The sequence below is a fragment of the Onychomys torridus genome, chromosome 6 (assembly GCF_903995425.1).
Source record: "Onychomys torridus chromosome 6, mOncTor1.1, whole genome shotgun sequence".
Lineage (NCBI taxonomy): Eukaryota > Metazoa > Chordata > Mammalia > Rodentia > Cricetidae > Onychomys > Onychomys torridus.
The window spans coordinates 94,001,722-94,018,882 of record NC_050448.1 but is presented as its reverse complement, the minus strand read 5'-3'; the positions used below and the strand labels follow the sequence as shown (position 1 = coordinate 94,018,882).

At 36.8% G+C, this 17,161-nt stretch overlaps 1 long non-coding RNA gene across 2 annotated transcripts; it reads right to left on the bottom strand.

Annotated features, from left to right (window-relative positions):
- Positions 1 to 2,899: 2,899 nt before the first annotated feature.
- LOC118585720 lies at positions 2,900 to 16,774 on the bottom strand. Of its 2 annotated transcripts, none has more exons than XR_004945224.1 (4): positions 12,746 to 16,774; positions 12,458 to 12,593; positions 11,986 to 12,172; positions 2,900 to 3,433 (listed from the first exon to the last, which is right to left on the bottom strand). It is a non-coding gene; the product is annotated as an uncharacterized LOC118585720 (long non-coding RNA). The 2 variants fall into 2 exon arrangements; XR_004945225.1 differs by lacking the exon at positions 2,900 to 3,433 and adding an exon at positions 11,823 to 11,894.
- Between the last annotated feature and the right edge of the window lie 387 nt (positions 16,775 to 17,161).

The following is a 17,161-nucleotide window of genomic DNA, read 5'->3' as shown; positions in this document are numbered from 1 at the left end:
AGCATATACAGTTTAAAGATAGTGTTTATCCAATATCTTGTAATATCTATGATAGAATGATAGATGACAGGGGTATCAATGGTAAAACGAATATAGATAAATATAAAATTATTTTTATGTATGAAAAAAGAATATAGATAATTAATAAATAGATAACAGATAAATACATAGATTAGAGATAATGTATATACAGAAAATATAGTTAAATGGTAGATAAAATGTAACAAAAAAGACAAATAATTCCAAAGATATTGCAGAAAATTCAACTAATTACTATTGAGGGCTGATAGAGTAAGTAGACAAGGCAAAAATTGTATATGCAGGATCTAAACAACACAACCAATGACTCACTGGCACACACTCGCATACAAATCAGATTAAATACACAGTATCTTTAGTCATACAATGAACCCATACAGAAAATGAATCTTAACAAATTCCAAATAGAATCTTAACAGATTCCAAATAATAAAACAGAGACTAGGCCTCTAACTATTACTGATTCAAATAAAAAAATAGATAAATAACTAAAAATCTCTAAGTTCTGAAAGTTAAGCTATTTACTCTTCAATAACATGAGAAAAAAATCAGTGGAGGTTCAGTGGCCTATCTATGAAGTGTCAATGGAGCAGATTTTTTAAAAAAGGAATAAAAATGAAGTCATGTTCTTTAGAGAGTTTTAAATTCTCATGTTAGTGAAGAAAGGGGTTGATAATCAACATCTAAGATTCCATCTCAAGAATTCTCCCAGTAAAATGACCAGCACATTAAATACTCATGCAAAATATATTGACATAAAAAATAAAGGGCATAAATAAATGAAATACAAAGCACACACATTATATACACATTCAACAATGTGTAAAGTTCTTCTCTGGTTTTGGATAATAAAATTGCTAACAACCTACATGATTAACCAAATAAATAAAATAAAACCTGCTTATCAATATAAGAAACAAAAATATGGACATCACTCTTAGTCCTACTGATAGCTGAAAATAAAAAATATATTAAATTACTTTATGTAAATGCCCTTAATAAATAAGGTAAAAATTAACTATTTAAAAATATAAAAACTTCAAAAATACATAGATATTTGAATATCATATTTGCTTTAAAATACTTTTTTTTAAATTTTGTAAGGTAACAGTATTTCAACTGAATCCATCATGAAACTTTTTTAAGTACTTAGGAACAAATAATAGCATTTCTACACAAATCTCACCTCAAAATGATGAAAATAATTAAGGAAAGAATTTCTATTCAATGAATGGTTTATGTAAAATCTGGCAAAAATATTACAAAAAATTAAAATCACAAATGAACCACTTTCATGAATACAGATAGAAGTGTACTGACTAAAATATTAGCAAACTAAATAGAGCAGTACATTAAAATGGATGGATCAGTTTTAGTCTGTGAATTATAACGGGGTTTTAGCAATAAAAGAATACAAATAGCTAACATTAACATCAAAAAGAATAAAAAAACTTGTCACATGAACAAATTAAAAAGCTCAAAAACCAATCATAAAAACTCTTAGTATTCAGAGAACAGATGAGGTCCTCATTTGAAAATTGATCAGTTTATTAAAATATTGTACATAAATGCAGAGGTTTGAGAATAGTCAAGAGGATAAGGTCAGCAAGATGACTCAGTGGGTAGAGGCACTCGTTTCCATGCTTGTGGACATGGATTTGATTTCCAGGACCCACATGATAAAAGGTAAGCCACAAGATACCCTATGTTCTTCTCACATGTACTGTGACACAAACGCCCTCAATACACAATGAATAAATAAATTTAATTTTAAATGTGCTTACAATATAGTCAAGTGTCTTATAGAAGAGTAAGGAAGAATGACTTCCTATCAGTTATTGTCAAGATATATGATCATTAAAACGGTATAGTTTTGACAATGCATGCCAGAAGAACCAATGTGAACTCAATAATATCCTACATTCATATGACTAAGGAGGTGCCACAGGCTTTGGGAATGCAGGGAAGTGGTTCCATTGGATACACAAACACACACACACACACACAATTAAAATTCCTAGTAGCAAAGAGAAAGGCTGCAAAACAATAAAAATCAATAAGGAAATTAAATATTCTAGAAAGAGTCAATGATTTATTAATCAGTACATATCGTTAACATTCCATTAAGGAGAAAATGTTAAGTTAAACAGCATTACAGTCCAGTTAGTAAGCTTTACTATACTAATTTGAAGAATGTTTGGCTGTGAAAAAAGGCTCAATGTAATATTAGTGCTCTGCACAAGCCTGACAACATAAATTCAGTCTTTGGGATGCATAGTCAAAGAATCCACTCCTGAATATTGTCCTCTGATCTGCACACATGTGGCCTGGCTTGCACAAGAACACACACAGACACATAGACACAGACACAGATACAGACACACACACACACACACACACACACACACACACACACACACACATCACAAAAGTCTGCAATAATAATGAATAAAATTTAAAAAATAAAGAATATTTGGTAATAAAGACATCATAGATAGAATTAAAATCAAAATATATTGGTAAATGGCATACATGTGTTTATAAATTGATAGCATCCAAATTCATCTGAGCTATACTAAGAACATTTTCGAATCGATATGAAAATGATACAGTCTAGTAGAAAACTTGGGAAAGGACTTCAATAGACTATTGAAAAACGTGCGAGTCCAAAAGATCAACAGCTGTGATAAATTCCCCCGGTTACTTTGTTCATCAACTTCATGTAAATCAGAAACTGATGAAGGCTTCTGCTAACCTACCAGAATAGAGGAAAGAAGAAGGAGACACCTCCAGTACTGGTGAGGCTACAGGGCAGCTGAACTCAGCCCACTGCTGACAGAATACAAACTGGAGAGAGAAGTTTAGAGAAAAGTTGAACAGGTTTATTAAAGCAACACATGAATAATAGCATTCAGTACATATTCAGCAGAAATTAATACATGTACTCATATGCATGTATATACACATGAATTAATTATTATAACAATAGTATTCATTTTAACCAAAAACTGGGGAAGTGTGGGAGAGCAAATTTTCATAGATAATAGAAGGAGGGAGTCAACTGCAGAAATTTAATAATGAAGTGTATTATTATAAATTCTGAAAATAAACTAGAGTTTATTTTCACCAAAATGGATAATAATTAAAGATACATATGTTGTAGAAGAAGCCATTCAAAACAATCAGTAGTGCATAATTATAAACAGTTAAAACAAGTAAACTTCTCTTTGCTTCTAAGAGGGACAATATCTGGAAAGCTACTACTTCCCAGGGTGGAAAATGAAGAGTTCTTCCCAGTCGCTGGTCTGCTGAATTACAAAGTTGGGCAGCTCATATCCATGCATAACTCAAGCTCCAGGGTGATCTGACGCCCTCTTCTGGCCTCCCAAAGCACCTGCAGAATGTGGCATGTATTCACACATAGGTACATACAAACATAAATAAAAACACAAATAAAACAATAGAAATGGGGGCGGGGGGACATGGTCCTGTAATGCAATTAGCTCAGCTACAATGGAAATCAGTATGGAGTTGTCTCAGAAACTAAAATCAGAACTAGTTTACCTATTTCACACAACAAATTAAGGTAGTTTTATGCATACTAGGAACTTTATCTTAAATTGAATAAATTTGAATACTAATATTGTCTAGAGATTGTGTTCAGCAGTGCAGAGGTAATTTTCAACATCTGGTGAATGTGGTGGTAGGTATTCTCAGTGCCTAGGAATGCCAGCATCACTAGATGTCATTTGAATATTTTTATTTGGATTACTTGCTAGCACTTATAAATAACCCCACTCCTACCCCTGCAAAATACTTGTAAAGTTTGTGACCAGAGCTCTAATATAATTGGCAAACTTAGAGAACTAAAGGATGGTATTCAACTTATTTAACGCTACATCCGGCTGTATTCCACGCACCATCTGCATTTTGAATGTACACAAGCAGTAAGACATAACAGAACCATTATTAGCGGCTTCCAAACAGACCCTGACTTCATTCATCATGTATCAGTTTGGGAACCCTGACAGATTTGCTTATTACCTGACTGCCACATTTTCTGAATCTCAAAAACAGACATAGTTTCAAAAACAGGATGAAAAGAAAGAATTTGGGGGGAAAAAAGCTTCCAGGAAGGAGTTGAGTCTCAAGGCAGGAGGCCAGGGCACATTCATTTGCATAAGAAAGAAGGGGTGGGGATGGGTTAGGGTAGGTAATGGTGATTTAGGAGGGCAAGGATCTGGATAGGGTTTGAGAACAAGTTTAGAAAGGGAGTGTTGGAATGAACACTGAAAGATTTTTCCATGAATGGTTCTTTGCTGTGCAACACCTAGTACAGACAACTATTCTAGGAGTATTTGGAGAAATTGCAAAATATGAAGGTTGCACGCCAGTAGATAGAAAAATAAACACTTTAGAAAAAAGAAAAGGCAGTAATAGGGATATATAATTAAATGAAAAAAAGAAGAATGTATAGAATCATAAAATAGCACTAGGATATTTATAAGTCAGTGCCATCCTACCCACATCTCCCTTTATCTTTAACTATATTTCCCTTGAAAGAAATAACACAATATTTTGGTTTCACTAATGGTATATTGTGTGACACAGAGAACACCTCTTTCTGTTTGAATTTGATTGTTACTGGATACTAATATTTTAAAAATAAACAAAGAGACTCCCAGAAATGGTAAAATGATCTATGTGACACAATTTACAATTCAAGGAAAATTATCATAATAAACCTATCATACATATGCAATATCTTGCACTTATCATACATATGTAGTATTTTGCTTAGGTTCTTAGTGCTCTTAACAAACGATAAGCTTAAAAACATCCCCACAAAGACAGAGGTAATTCATATTTTAGTTCAAGGCCACAGCAGGAGATACAAAATTTCTTCCTGAGCTGTTTGTAATTTGAAAATATCGATGATTTATATATACTATGTCATGAATCAAAATGGTCATCAAGAGAGTGAACAGTAAATATTTAATGGCTTTGTGAACATCAGACCTATTATTTTAACTTGTTTCCATTACATGTAAAAGGAATATTGAAAAATGGTGGTGTTTTCTGCTGAACACATCATGTTCTGAAAGCCTCACTGCTCATAAAAATTTGAACGTTAATAGCAACCTTATAAATTATTTCATCCTAATTTTACTAATGAGATACAGGTAGAGAGAGGGTAAGTGATTTTTCCCAGTCAGGTTGAGTCTTACCCCTTTTAGTTTTGTTGAGATCCGGTTTTACCCGGCTCTTAGTTACTTCCTATTGTATAAAACAAGAGGTTTCCAGACTGTGCTTTGACCCAGGACACTCTATTTTACAAACAGCTTTTTGCACCATTTTAGAGGGAGATGACTGTGGTCCCTGGTGTGCCCATAACCCACAGTATTCATTGGGTACCACCCATCTAGTTCCAACTGATAAATGATCTATTCCTTGTAGTAGAAAGGATGTCACCTTTTAAGTTTATTGGTGTGAACTGAGACTTTGAGGGCACATGGGCATTTAAAAAATCATAGCAGGGAAACTAGACACAAGAATGCCTATGACTCATTAGACTAAGGAAAATCTGTATTTCCTTCACATGAACCCCTTAAAAGGATGGGCGTCTAGCAAACATGACAGCAGGTCCTCCCACCAATCTCTCATCTGTTACCCTGGCCTGCAATCTTAGTTATCTTACCAATACAGACTCTATTAACATTTCCATCAGCCTACTTCTAGGACCGTTTGAATGCTGGTGCAGCTTCTTTAACTTATATTCATTCTGTCTAAAGATATGTCACACTCACTGTGGGCTCTGTGATGCATGATCTAAGATTTAATTTAATAATTAAGGTTGAAATAAAAGAACTCTCATTTGCCTTAGACAGATTACCAAGGGTTATCTAGCAAGTTACTGTAGCTGAAACTACCAACTCTTGCAAATGTATTGTTATTCAGTAAGTTCTGACTTTGCTGAGTGACACAGATGTGTCCCTATGTGGTACAGAGCAATGTGACAGTTTTCTCTCACATTCCCTCTAATTTCCCTCCAGTGTATTGGGTCTTGTCTTTGCTTTGATTATCTTTCCTCACTTCTGGAGTGCACCAGCCCCCCAACAATGCATTTTACTGAAATTTTCAGCATAATCATGGAGAACTGGGTTCTATTTTCAGTTGGCTATTTTATTTTTTTTCCTTTTTGGACTTTAGCCCCTGGGAAGATTACTACCCTCATAAGAAGGGTATCTAAACACCAGCTCTCTTGTATGTGAATATACATCCTGAAGAATAACCATAGTAATTACATTGTGAGATAGAAAACCCAAATAGGTTCCAATTTCCTTTCCCAAAGCTAAGTATGTCCTTATAGGGAGTTTGGTCTGAACTGAATATTCCTTGCCAGTCCTCGGCCCTGCACCAAAACATGCATTTCCCTCATGTGTCTTCTGTCTATAATAGTCATAATGGGCACGGCCCAATACTGTCTTTTGAGAACACCCCTTGCTCAATGTTGTTTAAGTCATTATCTACTCCATACAAGCTCATCTTGCTGAGGGCTCATCACTGTTCATGCCCATTTCTGATGCTGGTAAAATTCAATCAGTCGTTTTCCTCTTAGAGATCTATTTCTTCAACAAGTATTTGTTACGGACCTGGGCTCTTCTTACCATCTTTACAAGCCATGGGAATATTTTGGTGAGCAAGAAAAATAAGGTATTTTTTTCCTTACATGGCATTGAGTCCAGCAGGGAAAGCAGATACTTAAATAACTAAGACTATTACACTCATTCTGATCCACAGATTACAGAATCTGAGATGGTCTATAACAAGAACAGCTGATATAGTTTCCAAGAGAAGTTACTCTTAAGAGGGCATTGCCAGATGAGTAGGCAGCCCCCAAGCACCACAAGCCAGCTTCCATTTTTACAGTTGTGTTTGGGAATTCTTCTTTACTTGCACAAAATTACTCTGGGAAGAATATTTTTTAAATGTATTTCACGTGGAAAGGAAACTAAAGGTTTTGTTACTATTGTTTTGTTTTCTGTTGCTTGGTTCTTTTTTGTTTTGTTTTGTTTTTGCTCCAGAACACATTTGCTGCATTTAGATTTCCAGAATTTCCATAACAGGGTCTTAACCTCTGGATATTAAGTCTGCTATAGACTTGGTTTTCTAAGAATGGGTCACTCCCGGAATTGCTTAGGTTAGTGTCCTCTGTGTGTTGGTAGGCTTCACCCCAGTCTTAGGGAGACAACCACTGGAGAAATGGGAACCATGTCAAGTTTGCATACTTCAAAGTTGCCCTCATTAATCCATATTGACTGCCATCATAGTTTACAGATTCCCAGTGTGACTAAAATTCTCCTCCCTAATTATCTGCTAATTGCCTAAAAACATTCTCTATATGTACTTTTCAGCTACCTGGCAAAGGCTCACCTTGATTATATCCCTATCGCATCACCTAAGGCACTATGTTGGTGCACAAGCATTTCTGGGAACTAAAATGACACATGCCTAGGGCGATCGCCAGTTACTGCAACCCTCTGACTTGGGAGAAACAGGAATTAGAAAGGCCAGTGTTCAAAATTCCTGCTTCGTCTATCTGGAGTTGTATATTTTTACCTAGGAAGAGAAAAGTGTGGTTACTGTAAATGGTTCGCCTCTGGCCAACTAACAAAATTGGGGCAAAGTTTATCAAAGTCACTTAGAGTTTGGAGCCAACTATCCAATGTTTAATCAGCTAAATCATTTTGGTGCCAAAACTTTTTGAATAAAACTGTTACCTTTGTTAGGAGATGGTCAATCTGCTGAAATATGAAAACCAATGGCCATTTGGTTCATTAGAGAAGACTCAACTTCTCTCTAATTTGTAAATCAATATGAGTATTCTAAGTTGTTAGAACTGCTCCATTGAGTTCTAGAAAGTGAAAAAGTTGGCTTAAATTATTTGAATAGTTTTCATTTCTTCCTCCTTCTCTAGCCTATTATACTTATTAGGGAGGTAAATCGAGTAGCTATAGGTTCCTGTTAGTTGGAAGAGTAAGAAAGGCAAGGAGAAACCCAAGGAAATACTAGCATCTGTTCTATTCTTATTTCATAAAGGGAAATACAAACTCGGGTTACATATAACATAGGGACTCAGAAATCCAATTCTGGAAGAGTAGCCTTATGCCCAGCTCCACTGCTGTGGTGAATAAGTAGCAGATGCTGGTGTTCAACCAGCCATCTGCATTATCGTACTTTAGAAATGCAAGCTGAACAATAAGCTTTACCCATGGAATGGGTTATTGGCTCTGCCAATGCATGTGTAGTTTTTCAGGAGCATAGGAATTTATTGGTTTAATAAGGAATGAGGCATGTTCGCTTTGGGCAAATGTCTGTGTAATTTATTGCTGCCCAACAAATCACCCTGCCTCCTTGACTTAAAGCAAGAGTTCATGAAGTTTCCCCTGTAAAAGGAAAGATGTTATATTTTTAGGCTCTTCGTGCCATAGACTCTCTGATTATTCAACTCTACCACTTTTGTGCACTATGAAACTAGTCTTAGATAACATGTAAGTAAATGTATGTTTCTGTGTTACCCCAGATTCTGCATTTTTAAAAATAGCTGATTCTAAGATTTGTTCCATGAGTTACATGCCTTTCCTGGCTCAAAACAATTCTATTCTCATGAGTCTTTGGGTGATATGCAGCTATCTAACACTGGACAGGTCATCTTAGTATACTATAGCTACTAGCCACTGTCATGTGGTTAGTATTTTGTCCAGGGCCCTTAGCTGATATGACATCTCTCTCCTGTGGGCTCCCTTCTGTTTCCTGGAAAGTAGCTCAAACTTCTTTGAAATGGTGATCTCAGGACAGCAGATATGGCAACCTTGATAAATATCTCCCTTAGTCATGCTGGCTAAAGTGATATTGGGCAAAGTGTGGCAATTAGGAAAGCCCAGATTGAAGTGGCAGTGGGGGGGGGGGGGTATGGAGTAGCATATGGCAAAAGTGCACACACACGGAGACAGAGGAGTTCATTTCACTTTTGTAAACAATCACAGTTTGTTAAGTTATAACTATTTCACTTCAGTATTCTCAATACTACACGATTCCATAAATAAGTTTTAAAAATATTTTGACAGTAAAATTACTTCACAGTCTATAAACCATTTTGCAATAAAATGTGTATGCATAAGATACTTTTACATATTGCAAAAATTACAGTATTAGAGCAGAAATTAAAAAAAAAAGGATCCAAAGAACAAATAATCCATGTTGAAGACTACCTAGATGAAAGAGGTTATAGCTAGGCAAGTCAGTAGGCTGATTTACTGATGGTTTAATCTTTACTTAAGTTCCTGATACCCTGCAGAGCCTACCTTTAATGGTTTACATTGTACACACTGCCTGTCATCATGACAGACACAGTGGCCTCTGGCTTGGAATATCCTATTAGAGCTTACAGAACAGCAGGACATACAGCCAGCACCAGACCTCATAGTAACTTTTCCAGGAGTGTGGTGAAGAAAGGAAGCCACAGATTTACTTCCATTCTGAAGAGCACTTAAAATACCAAGAGGTGTGTGTGTGTGTGTGTGTGTGTGTGTGTGTGTGCACGCATGCGTGTGCACATGCGTACATATGTTGATGGTTAATTTCTTTCAACTTTCCACAAACTAGAGTTATCCGGGAAAAGTGAAGTTCAACTGAGGAATTGTGTCCATCAGATTGCTCATAGGAACATCTTGGGGAGGGGCATTTTCTTGATGAATGATTGATGTGAAACAGTTCACATTATGGCAGTGCCACCCAGAATGAGCTGGTTTTGAGTTGCTTAAGAAAGCAAGTTGAGCAAGCCATGGAGAGCAAACTAGTAGATAGCATTTCTCCATGGTTTCTAATTTAATTTCTTCTTCTATATACATCCATACACACTTATATAGAATGTATATCTATCCCAGTTGTGTGTGTGTGTATGAATTTAATAGACAAATATTACTAATTGTATGTTGTCTTTGGATCCTCCTAGTAATACTTAAAGGAAAACATCTCACTTGTAAATCCAGTAAAAGGATTTTTACAAATCCTCTTCCCTAGTATAGTATTATGATGAACTAATTGAAATGCTTTCTAGTGCATTAGAATTGCAAAAGTGTTCACTGTTCTGTAGAACACACTGAATTAAATTACAAGAGTTATGATACTGATGTTTGCTACATACAGGAAACCTGAAATCTACCATGTATTGAAAGGTCTGAAGAATCTTATGCAGAGAGTGCTTTCATTCTATTTGTTTCTTTTCCAGTGAAAATCAAGAAGGAAGTCTTGTAAGGGTTAGGCATGTTGTCGGCCTCCTGGAACAACACAGGAGGACTAAAGCCCTGATTTGCCTAATCTAGGATTGTCCACGTAATGTTCTAAATCATCTTGGTTGTATGAGATCTGCTGCTGCGATGTTACTGGACAGGATATTAGGGAGATGCACACAGTCAGCTCTTCTGCTGCAGGAGGAGGTAGCTCTGAGACTCCTGCAAAGATGACACACATGACAGGGAGGAGGAAGCAGGGAGTCAGGCTCCTTGTTGTCCACAAAGTCTGTCTTCCAAGCCACTGTATCATGTCTTCTTCACATGCTAAACCACTCTCATGATGAAGTGTAACAACATTAATAACCTCTTCAGAGACAGAGGTTCCTCTTTATTCTACCTTGAAAATTAACTCCATAATGGGAACATAATTTGAGAATTAATCAAATTATGCTAAAGGCACAGAAACCCATGTATTTGTTATTTCTCAGGACTTCCTTTTCCCCCTTTCCATCATCATTATGAGGCTTTTTGCAAGTTTCCATAGTGTCATGGTTCATGTTCTCAATTTGACAAAAGTCTTGAATCACCTGGGAGACTGGCCTCTGTGGGGAATCATCTTCATTAAGTTAATTAGAAGGTAAGACCTACCCTCTGTGGGTGGTACCATTCATAGGCAGGGCTTTGGAGAAAATGAGCTGAGTGTTGGTGCACACAGACTCATTGTTCTCTTCTACATGAAAACGTGATGTGTTCAGCTCCTTTAGGTTTCTGCTGTCTGACTCCTCCACCACAATGGATTGTGCCTTGAACTATCCAACAGTCTTTCTCCCTTAAGAAGCTCTGGACAGGGTATTTTAACAGAGCAACAAGAAATACCACTGAGCCACCTAGTGTTATATCTTACCCATTCTTTGCTGTCACACTTCACCTAAAATCATTATGCTTCATGCACTTGGGGTAAGTCCTGGTCCCACTGCCAGGGGCTCCCCAGACAGACCTAGCCCCATAACTGTCACCCACATTCAGTTCAGTCCCATGCATGTTCCTCAGCTGACAATCCAGAGTCCATGAGCTCCCACTAGCTTTGGTCAGCTATCTTCATGGTTTTCCCCATTGTGATCTTGACCTCACTTGATCCTGTGATCTCTCCTCCCTCTCTTCAGGATGGGATACCTTGCTCAGCCTTGACACAGTGGGGAGGGACTTGGTCCTGCCTCAACTTAGTATGCCAGACTTTGTTGAATCCCCAAGGGAGGACTTACCCTCTCTGAACAGAGGCTGAGGAGTGGGATGGGAGAGGGTGGGGGGTGCAGGAGAAGGGGAGGGAGGGACAACCAAGATTGGTATGTAAAATGACAAAAAAAAACCCTATTTTACAAATAAGAAAAGGAACAAAAAAACCCTGTTATGCTTGTTCTCCAACCAATCACCTCGCTTCCCCATTTCTAATTTTCTCTGTACACTCACTTGCTTATTTTTCTTACCTGCCACACAACTCTCAGACTTTCATCCTGGTTCCTCAGCATTTTAGCAGTAAGCAGATACATAGAATCCCCATTACTAAAAGAAGATAGGTTCATATTTTAAGAATGCTTTACCCTCCATATACCAGAGTTTCGTCATCTGGAAATGGAGGTAAAATATTACTTACCTAATATGGGACAAATGCTCAATGTATTAAAATAAATTCCTAAAGCCACAAACTACAGCAAAACAGAGACAAGTGTCTGGCCAGAAAAGTGATGCCTGGGACAGATGTGGTCCAGAAGCATGTGAAGCTAAGGAAACGGAGCATCTGATGCAGGTGGGAACATGCTAGTCAATTTGAAGTAGATTTTCTGAAAGAAAAACATTTTTTTTTTTTCAGAGTAGGAAACAAAATTGGTTGTGCATACTTTCTTTACATAATACAGTTTATGCTGAGGATTTTAATTATTTGTTAAAATAATCAAAATACAGATAGGCACTCTTTACTATTACCATGGATGGAAGGAATGGCCGATGAGTAATTAATTTTCCCAAATAACCATGTATATATGTATTTAGCTTAAAAAATAAGAGAAGCAGTTTTGTGATTTAGTTTGTCTAGCTGCTCTGTCAGGGAACAACTCATGAAAACTCACCTATGGTTAAAACAGAGGCAGGTTTGCACAGTCCCAGGGCAAAGAGGGGTCAACCACCCCACCGGAGTTCTCATAATATCTTCACATGGCTGGACTGAAATAAGTGGATATCCAGCAAAATTGCTCTTTCACACTTCTGTAGAAAAGTGAAAGTAGAAAGCAAATCATTTTAAAATCAAAGGAACCTGGCTGTTTATTTTCTTCCCATGTAAAGATGGAATATGTGCTGTGAAATCCGTCATTTATAACGGACAGTCCCTACTGTGAAGAAGTTAAAAATCATCTTACCTTCTGTTTGATGGATCTGTTAATGGATCTGTGAAAAATGAGTGAGATCCCAACTTTCTGTTGAGATTATTCCTTTTACTCTATGGTACAGAGAAAGTAGCCAGTTAGCTGAATCGATCACAGCTTGGTAATGTTACACATCTTAGAATTTTGAAGAGTCATACAGAATGGTGACTAAGAATTTTATTTTGCCCTCGTGTATTTTCAACTACATCCAGGCAAATGAAGATAAAGAGATAGGAAACAGAGCTAATTCAGAAGACTGAAATTCAAATAAAATTAAAGCAACAGTATAAACCTCTGAGCCAGGAAATGCACGCAAGAGTGAATTCAATTTTAAATAGTAGTTAGTTGTAGTCAGACTGCAAACATAATTTGTAAGTCATGCATCAGACCTCAGGAAGAACCCTATAATAAAATCTGTGTCTTGAATCTCCACTGACCTTTACTTCCTCGCCATCCACCATAATATCCCTATTGCTCCACTGAAGCCATGCTTCTGTTAGAGATGGAAGAAAATTTAAGATTGTGACATGCTTTGGGCTGGGAAATTGTCCTAGTGGAAAAAAAAATCATTGACTTAAAGTTTAACCAAAACCCTTCTAATAGATGGGAAGTAGTAGGGTAAATCCTGTCTCAACAAAATGAAAATAAATCCATTGAACATGGGAGCTCTATTTTTCAAATGCTTCTTTCTGTTGTCACAATGAATGCTAACACCATCACTCTGTCAGAAAGTGCAGCTTGAGAACACAATGGTCATATCTGGCTTTTCCTCAGAAATTAAAGGCCTTGACTCTTCCTTCTGCATAGCACATTATGCAGTTGGTGAACCAGTTTCTTCTCTTTAAAATGTAACATTATTGTAAGAGCAATGCATTAAAACAATAACTGGGAGCTTTTTTTAAAAACTACGTTAGTAGAAAGTAATGAGAAAATCCTTTCTTTACCTGAAATTTTGAGCTGGGAAAAAAAAATCTTATTTTTTTCATAATTCTGGGTAAATTATTTTACATTTTTTGACCTGGAAAATAATAAGGCATTTTAAAGCATATGATAATTTAGTTTGTCTGCAAGAAATACATCACTGATGAATATTAAACCTAAATATGTTCTAGTTTAAACAGATTGTAAAGCAGATGTCATGAGAAAGCTAAATAAATAATAAATACAATGAGAGGAGTCAGGATTACTCACAGAGTGAGAACGAAAGCCCTAATAATGACAACGTTGTGAACAAAACATTTGAAGAAAATGCAGGATACATAGCTTATGGTTGGAAGTTCTCAGTTCCTCATACATTCTCTGGGATGTATTTTATTCCAAACTTAGAATCTAGTATTATGGATGTAAAGCATGGTGAAGTTCTGAAGTGATATACCAATTATATTGCAGCATAAACATCCGCTTCAAATGTCTCTAATATAAACTCTACATTATGAAGATGTTATAGTTAATAGCTTTAGTGCTTTAGTAAAGACAACAAGAAGTACATCAAGTTAACTTGATTTGGCTGTGTAAACTCTCCATTTAACTAATAAAACTTCTTTTTTAATCTTGAGTATTTTCTTTTTACATATGGTCTCATTTCCAAAAAGCAGTTCAGAGTGTTTAAACTGATCATTTTTATGGAATATGCAGGGTGTGACATGAGCAACATAAACAAATACATTAATTGCCTTATCATAGTTTTATCTGACAGATGGGTCCCCAGGCACAGAGCCTAACCTTTTATTTTGACACCTGCCACATCTTGCCAGTCCTGACCCTTTTTCTTTGCCAGAGTGTCGCTGTGTGGTTCACCATGGTCGCATTAATCTCCAGCTTTTAGGAGGCATAATGTTGGAGTCCTTCTGAGAATCACAGCCATCAGTCAGCTGATAGTACAACAGAGAGCATTTCACAGATCCATCCAACATCCGCTCTCTCCTGTGATTCACACACGTTTCCTCTTATTCCTGTGACCTACTGGCTCAACAAGATTACACGGCGCTCCTTTCAATCGAAGGCCCCATATTGTTAACATGTGACAGGAAACGTTTAATTTAGTAGTCACTTAAAATTCAGAATTAATTGGAGATTTTTTTTTTTAAAAGAAGCTATGTTTTGACTTTTGTGCTAAATGTTACTTTTTGCCCACAAAGAAAATGTGCATTTTACTGTAGCTTATGAGTTAAAAACAACAGGAACAGTTACATTTCGAAAGACAATGAACCATCAAGGCAATAATCATGTGCTATAAACCACAGCACACACAATCTCCTACTTGCACCTTTTGTTTCTGGGGGGATTCCAGAAACCACTGTCACATGTTACGTGTGCCGGTTAGCACAGCTAACAGCGCATGTCTGCTCCATTAAAGAGTGAGGTTTGGTTCTAAAAAGTTTCACAAATCAGTGAATATGCAGAAGACAGGTGAATTACGAGAGCACATCCATTACTGGAGTAATTTGGTATAAATTTCCAGAGATTGTCTCCTTAAGCAAAAGCAGACTGTAACGAATTACAGAAAATGCTGTAATCAATCTTTGAGGGGAGGAATTTGGAAACAAAGAAACAGAAAACTAGATATGTAGATAAGAGACAGAATTTTAGAAGCATATAGAGTTTGCCACTACCTCAGACCAATTCTGTTTGAAATATCACTGTCGAAATGTGTAATTTGTCTTCCTCAGTGGCATCTGTTAGTTCTGGAATAAGCTTCTTTGATAAAATGTAAAAAGCCTGGGATGAAGTCTTGGTTAAGCTAAGTTTCTTAATAATTTAGAGGCCCATTTATGCCAACCAGGATATATAAGTACACTGCAAGAAGTATGGGGTCTATATCTTACAACAGTCAAAGAAAATGCTGTTTCATGCCTGGGGCTAAGGGCTATTGGAGTCAAGGTAATTATAGAGCGATGGCAGCTTCATGCACCTCTGCAGAGTCAGCAGTTCTGTAAGCTACTGATCTCTTATTAACATGACTCAGCACTACTGCACATATTCCTCTTTTTGTCCTGACACTGCCTAGCTTTCACAGGTCACTCTGAGGTCCCGATGCCTCTGATGTGCCTTGGTATGCTATAGAAAATCCTTTCTTCATGTGTTAAATCTAAATCCAGAGACAAACAATAATATACCCAGCTCGAGTTTTAAAGCGTAATTAACAAGTTCACAGGTTACTAGCCACACTGTGGCCCTGGTTCAATAAGCTGGGTAGAGGGCCAGAGAAAAGAAAGTATGTGTGTAAACATGGCAACTTGGTTGGTGTGCATTCTTGATGATGCTGATCCTCTTAGAGATTTGTCTTGATGGGTTGAACAATACTCAGAATGTAGTCCCACCCAGAGCAATGAACACACTGAAGACTGTAATTTAGGAAATCTTTCAGCTCTCTTCTAAGGACATTTGACAGCTTCTGAGTCTAACAATCAAATCTCAGACTACTTTTTTTCCCTAACTTGTTTCTTAAATTTTATAATAACTCAATTATCCATATTGATTTTTTTAAAAGTGGTAATGATCGCTAATATATTAGTGGTGGGTAAAAAACCAGAATTTCACAGGATTAAAAGACTCAGATGGTTTTAGGCTGCCCCTCTAGATGATTAATACATAAAGATCAAATCTTTATGATCAAATTCTAATTCTCTGAGCACTGGGTTCCCCCTCAGAAAGCAGACACTGTAATGGCAACTCACTAGCTCACATCATAGTAATAAGAAGATAAAAATAGAATGAATTTTGAAAGCTAGTAATAGGCTAATCAAAATTAAGTCATTATATTTTTCTCTTTTTCAACTCACTCTTGGGGTTTAAGAGATAACTCAGTGGGTAAAGTGTTTGCCATGCAAACCTGAGGATCCTCAGATCCTTCATAAAGCCAGACACAGTAGTGTGAATCTGTACTCACAGCACCCTTGCAGCATGATAGGAAGTGGAGACAAAGGACTCCTTGGAAGCTTGTGGTTCAGCAGAGAAAAAAACAACAAAGAGAACCTGTCTCAAGGTGGAAGATGAGAATCAACACTGGAGGTTGTCCTTGTGCTGTGGCACTTACACATAGTAACACACACACACACACACACACACACACACACACACACACACACAGAAACAGACAGACAGATACACAAATCACATGCATATATACAAGTATATGCAAATCACATACATACTAAGAACTAAGTTTAAGAAATTTGGGCGGTGGTGGCACACGCCTTTAATCCCAGCACTCGGGAGGCAGAGCCAGGGGGATCTCTGTGAGTTCCAGGCCACAGTCCCAGGAAAGGCGCAAAGCTGCACAGAGAAACCCTGCCTCAAAAAACAAAACAAAAAAAAATTATCCTCTATCTATCTATGTATCTATGTATCTATCTATATATATATCATCTCTCTACCACCTGGAAAAATCAACATTTTTATAGTTATATT